The sequence below is a fragment of the Filicampus tigris genome, chromosome 15 (assembly GCF_054856515.1).
Source record: "Filicampus tigris isolate MCC_2025a chromosome 15, RoL_Ftig_1.0, whole genome shotgun sequence".
NCBI classification, from domain to species: domain Eukaryota; kingdom Metazoa; phylum Chordata; class Actinopteri; order Syngnathiformes; family Syngnathidae; genus Filicampus; species Filicampus tigris.
In genome coordinates, this window is record NC_141231.1 from 9,210,278 (window position 1) to 9,223,935 (window position 13,658).

The following is a 13,658-nucleotide window of genomic DNA, read 5'->3' on the forward strand; positions in this document are numbered from 1 at the left end:
GACCACACCTGCCTGATCTATTTAAAACAATTGAGACAGATGTACATTCAATAAAAAAAATACTGTGCATGTCTGCATACGGTGCACTATAAAGTTCATAGACTGCACCGATAAATAATTCAGACTGCACTTAATTTTAACTTGCTGTATATCTCTAATTAAATTAAGTGTGCTGTGAACAGATCCATTCACGGTCATGTTTACCTTGCATCAATTGATGCACATCTTTGGCTCGTGTTTGCAGTGCTTGCCATTTCGCTACCTTTCTTTTTAACCTCTGCCAGGGACCGGTTGTTTTAAAGTTGCATTCGGCGGCCACAACATTACGCACGCCTCATCATTGATGAGATCATATAAATAAATATAAAATCAAATAAAATCTATATTTGCCATATTTAAATCTGTCAAGTGACATACACGGAGTAGTGTATAAACTGCTGCCTCCATGAATGGAAAATGCTTGTATTGTTTTTATTGCTGCCCATGTTCTTTTGTTCCCATGTTCTGAGCTCCGTTGAAGCCACCGTAGTCTTCAAGCCATCATGGTACTGAAAGCCGTGTATACATAATTTATTATTTTAACAGTATATTATTATTTTTTTGAATACCTAAGGTGCAACAGAAAAAAAACAAGGGCAGATTCGAAATCAGTGCAAAAAATTAATCTAGAAAAGTTTATGTAAAATGTAGTAAAAAATTGTTGACCAGTGTAATGCTCAGTTTTGACTGTCAAAAGCAGAAAGGTATTAGTTTACCAATATGTTTAATATGGTAGAAATAGTTTGCACTGATGTAGCAGCCCACTGCATCATACTGGGAGATATTTCAACAATTTGACCCCACTTGTGTAAGCAATGTAAGCAAATTATCACATATAACTGCTGTTAAGTCATGAAAAATGAAGGCCTGGTGGATCACTAGACAGAGACTTAGATTTTGGGGAAGGTTAGCTGTGGCATAACCCTAATGCCTATACAGTGCCAGGGGGGTCCACACCTCTTTGAAGACTCTCCCACCCCCCCACCTGTCGGCTCCAGGGTTCTGTGGGATCCGAGTGTACAGACACTGTTAGCATGCCTGATATGAGGGCCTGATCAAAGCTGGCTCATTCTGCCTGACCGATTTCCACAGGATTAAGGATTAGGGAGACAGGAAGCTGGGAGGGGCACACAGACAATCCGGGAGAGACAAAAAAAAAAAAAAAAAAAAAAGGATAGTGATGGTGATGGAGAGTGAAAATGTTGGCGGAGACAGAGAGGGGTCATGAGGCACTGGCAGAGAACATCTTGGGAAAGAAATGCAAGACTAGGGCATGTCAGTGTAAGGATGTACAAAAGGGTCCCAAATAATTTCTTAAGCATAACACAATACAAATACAATACTGTACAATAAATGGGACATTGTAGTTAATTTTGAATGGGTGGATGGGCATTCAAAATCCTGTTAAGGAGACCTTGTAGCTCATATGCTTTAAGTCTTGCCATGATAAAATGACATTAAATTGGGAAATCTCGAAATGAGTAGCAAATCCAACAGGCGAGCAGCGATAAGGTTCAACTGGGAGGAGAACAAGGGAATGCGACGTGAGAAGGGAAAGAGAGAATTACCATAGTCAACAAGATTAAGCAGAGGACGTTCTATATTATGGTCACCAAATAAGAGACCATTTGGAAAAGAATATGAGAGAAAGTAATGAGCAGCTGCCTCCAATTACCAGTAAAGCAATAAAATCGGTCGAAAGGCCGCATCTAAATGATTTTCACATTGTTCAGTATTATTGTGTAGAGTGATGAGTGGGTCTAAGACTAATCTCCCACACATTGGCCACAGCATTTGGTACACCTGCACATTCTCATGCCATCCAATATAAGAGCTGGATTAACATTTACGCTTTAGAAAATGGCACTTAGTATAGGCACAAACCAACATGACTCTGCTAAAAAAAAAAAAAAAATCAAATAAATGAATGAATAAATAAATAGTCATTCCATGTCAGACAATATTCACACTCCAGCCCTGTGTATGACGGTAATGCAACTCAAAGACAGATTCATTAATGCTGTCCTCATTGCATGTCAGCTGGAGCCTATTCCAGCTAACTATGGGACGAGTGGCAGGGTACACCACGGACTGGTTTCCAGTTAATCACAGGGCACATACAGTACAGACAAACGAACAGCCACCCTCAAAGGTGCACCTACTGACCAATTGGCATCTACTAACTAATTTAATGTAATGTACTGTATGTTTCTGGAATGTGGGATAAAGCTGTCGCTGTAGATGAGAAAACCCATACAAGTGCAGGAAGAAAATGCAAATTCCACACAGAAAGTCAATAGTACATTCAATGAAAAATGAAAAAAAAAAAAAAAAAATGGAGACTTAATTCTGTTAACCTGGTCCACACAATAGCATGTTGTCGTTGTCCTGTGAAATACACCTATGTCCATTTCTTTAATATTTGGGATTTCTGCGTTACAGACATCCCATTAATGTGAAAATTAAAAATAAGACGACAAAATTAGACATGAGTATTTTTTGCAGCACAGCTACGATATGTATTTTTGACACAATTAGCAATCTCAACATCGGTTCTGGAGGGAGTCTTGGAGTCTCAAAGTCGCCAATAACACCATAAAAGTCACTAGATCTGTTGCTCATCAATTAAAAAGTCACCAGAGGGGGTGGAAAAGTCGCTTGATATAGCAACCGTGTTGCTAAATTGGCAACACTGAATAGGCACTTGCATTGTTGCAATGAGAAAAAAACACCCACTCAATGCGGTTTGAACCACCGTGACAAATGGATATTAATTGAACTGTATTTCTTTATCATTTGTGCATTTTGACAACAGACCGTCAGGTAGCTTATATTACGACAACTGTGATATCTTTTAAATTCTGAATATAATTACCAAACGCATGCTATTTTAACGACTGTTAGCAGTGATTTAGAAGTGCAATGCATCATTCTGACAGCTGCTTCAAATGTTTTCCAACTATTTTTCAACATGAGGGATGATGAATAAGGAACACTTGTACTCTAAAAACTGCAACCACAATCATGTTGTTAAATGAATAAATCTGTGACAATGTCACAAAACCCACCATGTTCAGATAAGCAGAATATTGAATACAGCTCTTGTATTGGACCTAATTAGGTCAGCGTTTCACAATCTTTAATGAGCCAAGGTACATGAGAAAAATCTCACAGCACAACACCGAACACAAATGTCACAAAAACCATACATGGTGGTGCCTTGAAATACGAGTGACCCAACTTAAAAGTTTTTCGTGACACGGGCCATTGTTTGGCCAATCGCTTTGATGGGTGAGCAAAAACTGGAGATATGAGTGGTGTACAGTGGCAGTGAACTCAACTCACTTCACAACAAGCATCAGTTTGACACAGAGTGAATAATTCTTAATTTACAGTTGAAACAAGGCATTTACCAGGGATGGGCACTTTACCCTATTGTGCATCCGTCCTCCGTCTTCTGTCCGCGATCTGGGCACCCTTCCGTCATCGTCCCTCCATCCTTATTCCTAAGAATAATTGTCCTCCAACCCCGTCCGTCCTCATCCGTTTAAAGTGCTTCCATCTTTACAATCTGTCAGGGTGTCCCGCCCGCCGTCAAAAAAAAAAAAAGCATCTGTGCATGACGCCATGGCAGAGATGCTAACGGCAGAGGTTTCATAATTCATAAACATTAGTTGAAGCTCATTAGCTAGCTAATTTCCTATTTATATCCACTTACCAACTGGGAGTACCGTGAGTGGATTGAATTGTTTACAACTTTTTAACCAAGATTAATCAAGATAGCATTTAGCTGCCAACAAAACCACCGTCGTTCACCGGATTACGGAGCCTGCCAGGGGATGTCACGGGAATATTTAAGATTGCATTATAATACTATTGCGTTTTATTGCAAAGCTTTTGCGTTATAATGCAATAAGTTTTCAGTTTTTATTGTGTTATTTTGCAATAAAATAATTATTGGTAAACGAGTTTAGTTGATTAGAGGCACCTGTGGTTCAAGACAAACTGTGGCAATGTTTTTACTTTCTGAACCTGAATTTCCCATCTCTGCTGGGAACGCACTTGTGTTGTGCAGGCAGTTAATAAAGGCGGCTCTGTGGTATCGCAGAAGAGAACAGTGGTCTTTCTTTTTAAAAGAACCCAACACGTCAGTCAGTTCTTGACCCAATGAGGGACGATTACAGGGATGGGTGAAAACCCACTTCTGTCCTTGCTTAGTCCATTCTTTTTAAAAACTTCTCACCCTTCGGGACAGACGGACGGACTGTTTTGTCCCGGAGATGGAATGCCCATCTCTGGCATTTACATACACTATATAAAAAGATATCACAATGTCTGACATGAAATCAGACTAAACTTTTCCTGTTCTTGGTCGATTACGATTACCAAAATGGTTTCTTTTTACCGTAGTTTTTGGACTATAAATCACTCCAGAGTTTAAGTCAGACCAGTCAAAAATGCATTGAAGATGAAAAAAAACAAACAGTAAGTAGCACTGGACTATAAATCACAGTTTTGGGGGATATTTATCAGACAAAAACTAAGACGAAGAAAAAGTCGATCTCTGACTCACGTTCAAAATCCCCATTCTCTAATCGTGTTGACAGCAGTGTGTGATGTGTGTTGTTTTAAACTAAAAAGAAAAATCTTTCCATAGTTGGAAGTGGACGTTTCGAATCCAACCGGAACTTGTTCGCTGCCATCAACACAATTTTAGGGAACAGGCATTTTGGGTGCGAGTCTTAGCTCTAATGTTAGAATATACAAGCTGCAAAATAACCCTACAGCATGATAACGCGGCTGCCATATTTCAGTTGGGATGGTATTCTCAGGCTGGCAAGCCTGCTTCTTTTTCCTCAAGACGTAACGATGCCAATGGCCAAACAGGTCAATTTTAGTTTCAGCAGACCACTGGACGACTCCAAAAATGAAGGTCTTTGTCCTTGTGTGCATTTAGAAACTGGCTTTTGGAGTAATGGCTTCTTCCTAGCCTTTCATCTTATGTCAGTCCAGGAGTAATTCCACTGTGGACTAGGGATGGGCACCGAAAACCCGGAACCGTTCAGATTTTAGAATGTCGGTGCTATGTTTCGATTTCTAGTTAGCCGCGTGGAAGAGCTACGAACAAAGTACGCCCGATTAAAAAAAAAAAAAAGTTTGCGCGCATGGCACGCAGCCATGTGCTCCTGCCGCCGAAACTGCGTAGCAATAGCATGGAAGCTCGCCTCCACTCGAGCTGCCGTGGTGCCAGCCAATCGCAAGGCACACATAGACACCGTCACCAAGCGGGAACGGATCCCACACGGCCCGCACACAACTCAGGCAAGTGTACCACTACACCTTATAGTTGTAAATATAATTTTAAATATTACAATCCTAATCGAACAAAACAAAACAAAGTGACCATGTCATAGTACGAAAAAAAAAGCAGGTCTTTTTATACAATATAATACAATTGTTTCAACTGTATATAAAAGACAAAGAGAATGGGGACAACACACCACCTGGCTGACAGCTAATATATGAATTAAAAAGTCTATCTATCAGTTCAGTGAGCTCGTGATCAGATGTGCTCTTGCATTGCCGATTTATCCCACAACTTGGGACACTGGGCTTGGTGTCCATGACATTATATTACACCACACACCCTCAGCAAGCCCACGCTGGGAGTTTTCCCTCCCTCCCCTCCTCCCACTGGACACAAGGAGTCGGCATGATTTCACAATTGAAAAATTTACAACACACATTTACATTTGTGCGCAGCAAATCGCTGTTTGCTTCCGAGAGGTTAAACAAGATGTGGAGGAAGCCCATGTAAGAAGAAAAAAAAAAAAAAAAAAAAAAAGAAGAGCAGCCCATTCACACCCTGTGGAACACTGTCTCATTTGCTCGTGCTTCTGTCAATTCCTGCTCTTGACCAATGGCAATAAACGAAGCGGCCCTACTGTCACAGAGACAGTTGGCACGGAAACAGCACATTACACCATTGTCCAAACCTCCTCCCATTGTGCTGTCGTCATTACTCCCCTCCCTCCCTCCCTCGCTCCCTCCCTCTCTCTCTCACTCTCTCTCGCTAGTATGTTTTTTCCATCATTAATGAAATGACAAGTGATGCCAGCCTTAAACGTAAAGACACACACGTACACTAACAACTCCATTCAAAACAGGTCTCAAGCTCCTTACTAGATGATCCATTTTTTTCATCACCATAGCATGAAATAAAGATTCCCTGGTTACTCCATTTTCTCTTCTTTTTTTTCATTCTGTTAGTCTCATGATTTAATCCTGGCCATTTCCCCCTTCTCTCCCTTGTGCGCTTTCTATCCCTGCTGCTGACTCCTCCCTCCATTTCTGTCCTGCACTCCCTCTCTGTCTCTGACACACACATACAAACACACACACACACACACACACACAGACGCACACACACACACACATATACACGCCCTCCACCCCCATCGCTGCAGTGTCTCAACTGCCTTGGAGCAAACGAGAGAGGATACAGACGTGTAAAAGGCAAATTAAAGATAGACAAGTACGTGTGCGCGCGTGTATAATGGGGAGTATGAGGAAAACATGAAAATGAAGACGTGTGACTAAAAGGGTGGATTGCTCAGAGGCGTTCTCTGCGCGCAAGGGCTCATCTGCAGTATCCTTTGTAAATGGATGCTGGCTTGTGAACACGGTAAGGCTAACTACTCCTCAGATTGCTGTTTTTCTTTCTTTTCATGAGCTCCATTGCAAGGCCTGTTTTGGGACACGGTAGGACAAATGCGGGGCACCTGCGTGTGTTTTGGGTGCGTTTTCCCGCACAAAACAGGCAAGGTGATGTTCGGAGACGACACCAAGGCAACCAGTTTGTCCGGCCACCTCCTCCACCCTGCTAGCTGTGTGACAGTGGACAGTGCTATCATATCCTTGCTATTTGACTCATCACCGAAGAGCATCCACCGTCCTTAAGGATGCTTCTGCTACATCCAAGTGCTAAATTCTGACAGTTAGCTTATGTATGACAAGTGTGTGTGTGTGTGTCTGTCCAGGCCACTGGGCTTGGAAATAGGGGAAGAGTAGAAGCGCCACATGATCAGGTGTTGGCTTCGGAAGACGCTGGCGATGATGGCAATGTACAGTCGGAAGGGGACACAATTCTTCTTGAGTGTTGCTTTGGAGGCGACGGGGCGGATTGTGGGAGCGGTGCGGGATTGGCGCCGACCGCCGCTTTGCGCCCGCGTTAAATCGCCATTGATCATCGTTGAGTTGATCTATGGATTGTGACAAAAAGGAAGTCTCAGCAGCCTTTTGTATGTAGTAAATCTAATAATCATCTATTTTCTACTGTGCGCTTGTGCTCCATGCCTGAGAGACAGGGAGGGAACCATTGCAGCTGAGAGGTGGAGGGGCCTGGGGTGGTGGCAGCGGCGGCGGCGGCGGCGGTGGGTTAACAGTAAGGAGGCAGATGGGGCAGAGGGGCGGAGGTTGTGATGCTGCAGAAAGAAAGAAGGAAAAAAGACGATATGGACAGACTTGCATGTCGAAAACAAAAAAAGCTGTTCTTATCGGAATGCCGGCAGCTTATCGTGACAACGTACACAGATGGGCCTCAAACGTCTTGGAATTAAGGCAAAAATGGAGGGTAAAGTCTACTGTGCTTCTCAAAATGGATCAGGAAGATTAGCTTGCTTAAATGCTCCTATTGTTGTGTGGTTTGGGCTTGTCTGAGAACGACGAGAAGAGATAGGAATATTGATCAGTCTCGGTCTGACACATGGGCTTTTATGGGTGGCTGTTCTTAATCAAGTCCCTGTTCAAGGCTTTTTACAAGTCGGATTTTATAGCTTTCCAGCCAGGTTTGTTATCCAAAATGTGTAACTCATCATTTGCTGAGATGCATCTCACTAGACACTCCCATTTGATTAGTTCAATATGTCCGAATAACATTAGCGATGTAGCAATGAGGTGCTTTCACAAACAAGATGGGAGAAGGCTACGTGTGTTATTTGAAGCTTTCGGACTTTCTGTGCCACCAATTAGCGGGGGCGGGAAACACCGTGGGAAGTAATGCCGTGTGTATATTCCCATATTTCCACCTGTTTGCGCACAGTCTCGTCACTGCTAGGAACCAAACAGGAGGCCGACCAAGGTCAAGCTCACTGTGACAAAAGCTCTAATCAGCCTTGCAAGCTGCAGTAACATCTGAGTGGCATCGCTCCACTAAACAGTTTACTTTTTCACTCGTAATGTCTGATGGAGCGGGAAAAGATGGATGAGGTCCAAGTTGATATACAGTACAATAGCCGTGTGTAAAGTGAGTAGAGCTCAAAATCCTTACAATAGCTTTTATTTCCATGCAAATGCATTGGGGACACTGCATAGAACTCCAAATCAGAACATATGGAAAAATGAAAATGTAATGACATTTCTTATTACTTTCATTTCTTATCATTAACGTGGTGTTGTTTGGTTAACCTAACACCTGTAAATATCACAACAAATGTTTGTTTGGCCATAAAATATACAACGATCAAATGGAAAAATGTAAATCGCAAGTCAACCCAAATATTTTCTTTCCAATCATATGTTCTACAGAGATGGGCATTTTATTAAAATGTGCCGGTCCGTTTATTGTCATCCGTCTGCAGACTGGGTACCCTTCCGCTGTCTGTCTATCCGCCTTTTTTTCAAGCCGGACCAATAAGTATGAATAGTAATCGCCTATCAGTCTGTCTGTCTATCATTTTAAACGCGCTTCCGTCAACCGACTTCAACCTCCACTCCCTCCAATTGGTTTTGTCATTTTGCAGAACAGTGATTTGAAGTTTTATGGCTGCAATTAAATTGTGGGGATTTTTTTTTAAATATCATTTGTTTTCAGATTTTTCTTCAGATTTTAGTTTATTCCAAACCCCCATAAAATCTATCAATATGTCATAAAGATGATGACTAACATTCAATTATACTAACATGAAAATGCACAGGCACCCAAGCTAAAGCACTACTTACTTACAGTCTTAAGCCTGGGTTCATGAGCACGGCCATTTTGAAAATGGGATTTGGCCCAGATGCTGCACTGATGAATGAGGCAAAATTCCAAATGGATGCCTTTATGTCAAAATTGAAACTCAATTGTATTATTCAGTACAAGTATTCATCTGAAAGATATGTCTGCAGACCCTAGACCCATAAGAATAAGCTTTCTTTCATCAGTCCATAAAATGTATGTACCACTTTTATCTTTAGGCCAGCCAACATTTTCTTTGGCAAATTTAAACCTCTTTGGCAGTTTTTCTTTGTTTTTGTTTTTTCGCTCTAAATTGGTGTTTGGTTGGAACACCACTTTATATGCACCGGAAGGCGCTCAACTCCATGCAATACAGATGTGAAACAATTCTCAGAAAAAGTCATATACTGTACACAATTACTGTTTTTTGATTCACAGAAAAGCTTCTATTTATTTGAACAGGCTGGAATTGCTTTTTCTTTCACTTTATCTAAAGCACTAACAAACGGATTCATTTTTCTTGTTTGCATTTTAATATAAAAATAAAACCTAAAAGACCCACACTTCTATTATTCTGAACACAAGCAAACAAAGGCTAATCTGGAGCTCTCTTGAGTGGAATTTTAACAAATACTTAAAGAATCTCAAGAAGTTGGCCAAAAGAAGAATTTTGATTGAATGGTTTCAGTAAGTCCAGATGCAAATTCCTCAATTAGACAAACACAAGGCACATAAATGAAACACGAGGCCTCCTTCACAACTGTGCCAATGGCAAATGCTTGCTCTTGTTGCCACAGTATGCTGACAGTTAAATGAGTTGTATGCGTATAAAATGAGAGCAACTGTGACAAAAACCTATGCTGAGCTGACCTCCTTCCAACTCTTTTGTTACTTGCTTCATTCAAGTCCAGTGGGTGACATAATGGCTGGGGACAGACTTGATTTAAAAGGGACAACAAAACTGTGAAGGTGCACGCCCAGTTGCCCGTGCACTGGAGACACCAGGGCCCCTGTGGCATTGTTACACAACCAAGTTAGCGCAAGTCAAGTGCTGAAAACTGCTAAAATGGTTACCCCTTTCAGGGTTGGGACAAGTTTCACTTCAGTATTAGTTCCACTCGTGTGGTATCTTCAACGGTGCTGCTAATTTGTCCTTGATTTGATGCTAACTATTTGGGCGCCAATGACGTGAAATGTCGTCAACGGGAATCTGAACAGGGAGTGCCAGAAACGGCAACTGTTGTGTTTTTCCATTTTGTATGGGAATGGACAGAGAAAGGTCTTGGCCAACTCTGATTTGACCATTAAGTTGTGTGTGATTCATCAAAGTGGTTGTCAAGTTAAATTTACTACAAAGAGTCTCGAAAGAGAGGAAAGAGGACAGACATTTAGAAGTAGAAGTGATGGTAAATGGTCTTTCACTTTCGCTTCACACTGATTTCTCATACACCTACTGATGACACAGCATCAGGAGCAACTGGGGGTTCAGTATCTTGGTCAAGGACACTTTGACATGGTTACAACCATTCTACCCCTGAGCCAAGAGATGAACATAAATACGCAAGCAAATACACAAAGATACACACGCATGGCACGATGCGTGCACACATTATTAAATACTACTACTACTACCCAGCACTAAATAACATGGAAATAGTTTGTAAAGTTTAATTGTTACACTGGTGACTATTTTTAAAACATTATTTTGCCATGAGGGCGGCACGGTGGTCGACTGGTTAGCACGTCCGCCTCACAGTTCAGAGGTCGTGGGTTCGATCCCGGCTCCGGCCTCCCTGTGTGGAGTTTGCATGTTCTCCCCGTGCCTGCGTGGGTTTTCTCCGGGCACTCCGGTTTCCTCCCACATTCCAAAAACATGCATGGTAAGTTGATTGGATACTCTAAAATTGGCCCTAGGTGTGATTGTGAGTGCGGATGTTTGTCTCTGTGTGCCCTGTGATTGGCTGGCAACCAGTTCGGGGTGTCCCCCGTCTACTGCCCAAAGACAGCTGGGATAGGCTCCAGCATGCCCCGCGACCCTTGTGAGGAGAAGCGGTATAGATAGTGGATGGATGGATGGATTTTGCCATGAAAAGCACATTTTCATTGTTGGTATTTTATCCAAGAAAATTACTGTTTGGATGTTTTAGGCGTCACTAAATCAAAATGATCACATATAGTCACTGTTGTGCATAAAATATATCTTTTCACAAAAAGCTTGTTTTCTGCGTTTTTGGATCCAAAATTGGTGATTTGGGTGAAACATGTGAAGCATGTTTTACTGCTGATGACTAAAACATGGAATATGGTAGAAACAAACTTTTTGTGATGAAAGAAGAGAGCTTAATCATTCATTTGGTAATGTCTGTGTTTACGTAGTCGTACTGTAAAACACAATATTCTGTGAGCCTTGAAAGATCATTCAGAAGCCTCTAAATTGTCTGGCACTCAATTGGTTCTCTGTTTTTTATGGTTGGCATGGGCAGAGTTAATAAACTGGGGATATTAGTGTCACTCTGATTCCTACAACAGGAGGTGCTCAGTTTAGTGCCAACATACAAAATGTTGATGTTACAAATGATGTTTAATGAATCAGTTTGTCCAGTGGCATAAGAATCAAGCTATGTTAGGTTCCACACAAAGGCATGCTCTGTTACCGCTGTACTTACATTCATTTGACTTTTTCAGATTCATGGCCAAGTGTTTTTCACACATGCATGCGAAGCCCTGCTATTCGTTGAGGATAGGGAGTGACCCTGCTGCGACTAATGAAAATCCACCAGTAATTGACACCCATATAAAAAAAGGGTGTCAATAGATTTCAAAAGTTGGCAGCAAAGCACTTTTTTTCAGTGTGCACTGTTTAGGCAGCTACGACTTGACTAAAGGAAGCTCCTCTCCTCAGTTCAACATAGTTGCTAGGCACCAAGATGCCACCTGATGGCGCCAAAACAACATTTTTGAGACACAGCTTTGGCCTGAGTACAAAAATAGCAAATGGGCAACATTTTCAGAAAAAAAATAGAGAGGTTCCCCCAAAACCTTGCAAATAGGCAAATGTCGCACCTTGAATACACGAGGTGACTTTACAACTGTATTTACGTAGGTTAGTGTTAGGCTGCAACGCAATACAAGAAGGCATGCTCAGCTACTACAGCACAGTATTTAATGTCTGTCATTGGAGTTTTTAATATTTGTGGTTTAGAGGTGTTTTTCATATAAATATTTACTGAAATTCTAGGTTAATAATAGACCATGTGGCGTGTTTCGACTTACCTACAAATGTGGGTTATGTCGCTGCAGTTGGAACAAACCTCTGTCGCACACCGAGGAACCCTTGAACTCTTACGGTATATGTCAGAGAATGTAGGACTTATTGAATAAACTAAAAATGTCATTCCATTTAGTATGGAATTCTAATTCTAAATTCTTCGGATCAGACGCAAGAAGCTCAACAATGACACTTAGCTATTTATGCAGAAACACATGTGCCGCATCTCTTCCAGCTGCTCTTTCACTCTTTGTCTTCAAATAAGACAATGATCTCATTCAGCTGCTTCGGCACTGGTGTTTATTTGGGAGTTTTAATTCTTCCCAGGTAATAGGACAAAGCGTCTTTGGGAGGCGATTCTATTACTCTCCTGTGCAGCCGGTGACATAAAAACGACTAATAACTTGGTCCGTGTTGAACGAAATCCAAATTTAGGGTGGGGCTCAGTGAGAGTCTGTGTTGTCCTTTGTTGTATAAAACAACATTTGCTCGACTCGCTTCTTTCTTTCTCCTTTCACCTCCCTCTCTTTCGCTCAACTATGCCCGTGACCACATACAGGAGCCCGTCTGTTCCCCCTCTGAAGGCCATCAAGTGAACGGGCCTTCACTTGCAGCACTCAAATGTGAGAGGGTAGATTGAGGGGGACAAACAGACCAACTTTGTCTTCCACTGCACACACATAACAGTTGTCATATGACAACAAGGAGGCAGTGGAGAGGAAAGGGGAGGAGGGCTATTGCTGTTGGTGGTTTGTGAGGGAGTGCTATCGCCTGCAACCCGCGGGTGAGAGATGTTGCCGTGCAATGACCACAGTTAATTGTACGTATGTGTGTGTGGATTGTTTTCAGTTACTCGTAGACACATAAAACTGTATGATCTCTATATAGGGGGCTTACATACGTCAAACACAACCCGTTGGAGGGTCAAATTGCCTTTTTAACCCTCCATTTTCAGGAAAAAATAAATCAACAAAATGGTCATACAAGTACAAAAATAAATGAACCACTGTTTCATCAATTCATTCATTCTCCGCTCCACTTATCATGAGGTGCGGAGCCTATCCCAGCTGATGTTGGGAGAAAGGCAGTCTCTGCTCTAGACTGGTCACCAGTCAATCACAGGTCACATACAGAGGCAGAGAACGATGCACATGCGCATTCACACTGCCACTGAGTGGAAACTGAACCCATGCTGCCTGCACAGAGGTCAAACAAATGAACCACCATCAGTAACTCACCACTGTTTATAGTACAACATAAAAAACAATAAAACGCTCAGTCTGAACTTTAACGACCATGACCATTCCAAAAGTTACAGCACGGATGCAACTCGAGCATTGAAAATTATGGTCA

The 13,658-nt window shown here is 41.9% G+C and overlaps 2 protein-coding genes across 4 annotated transcripts in view; one reads left to right on the forward strand and one right to left on the reverse strand.

Annotated features, from left to right (window-relative positions):
* sppl3 (signal peptide peptidase 3) overlaps positions 1-13,658 on the reverse strand; it is an 83,591-nt gene that overhangs the window by 41,281 nt on the left and 28,652 nt on the right. The gene's annotated exons all lie outside the window — the stretch shown is intronic.
* gnaz (guanine nucleotide binding protein (G protein), alpha z polypeptide) overlaps positions 6,479-13,658 on the forward strand; it is a 31,994-nt gene continuing 24,814 nt past the window's right edge. Inside the window, exon 1 of the mRNA XM_086052814.1 lies at positions 6,479-6,724. The gene's annotated coding sequence lies outside the window, so the exon portion shown is untranslated. The remainder of the gene's footprint in view (positions 6,725-13,658) is intronic.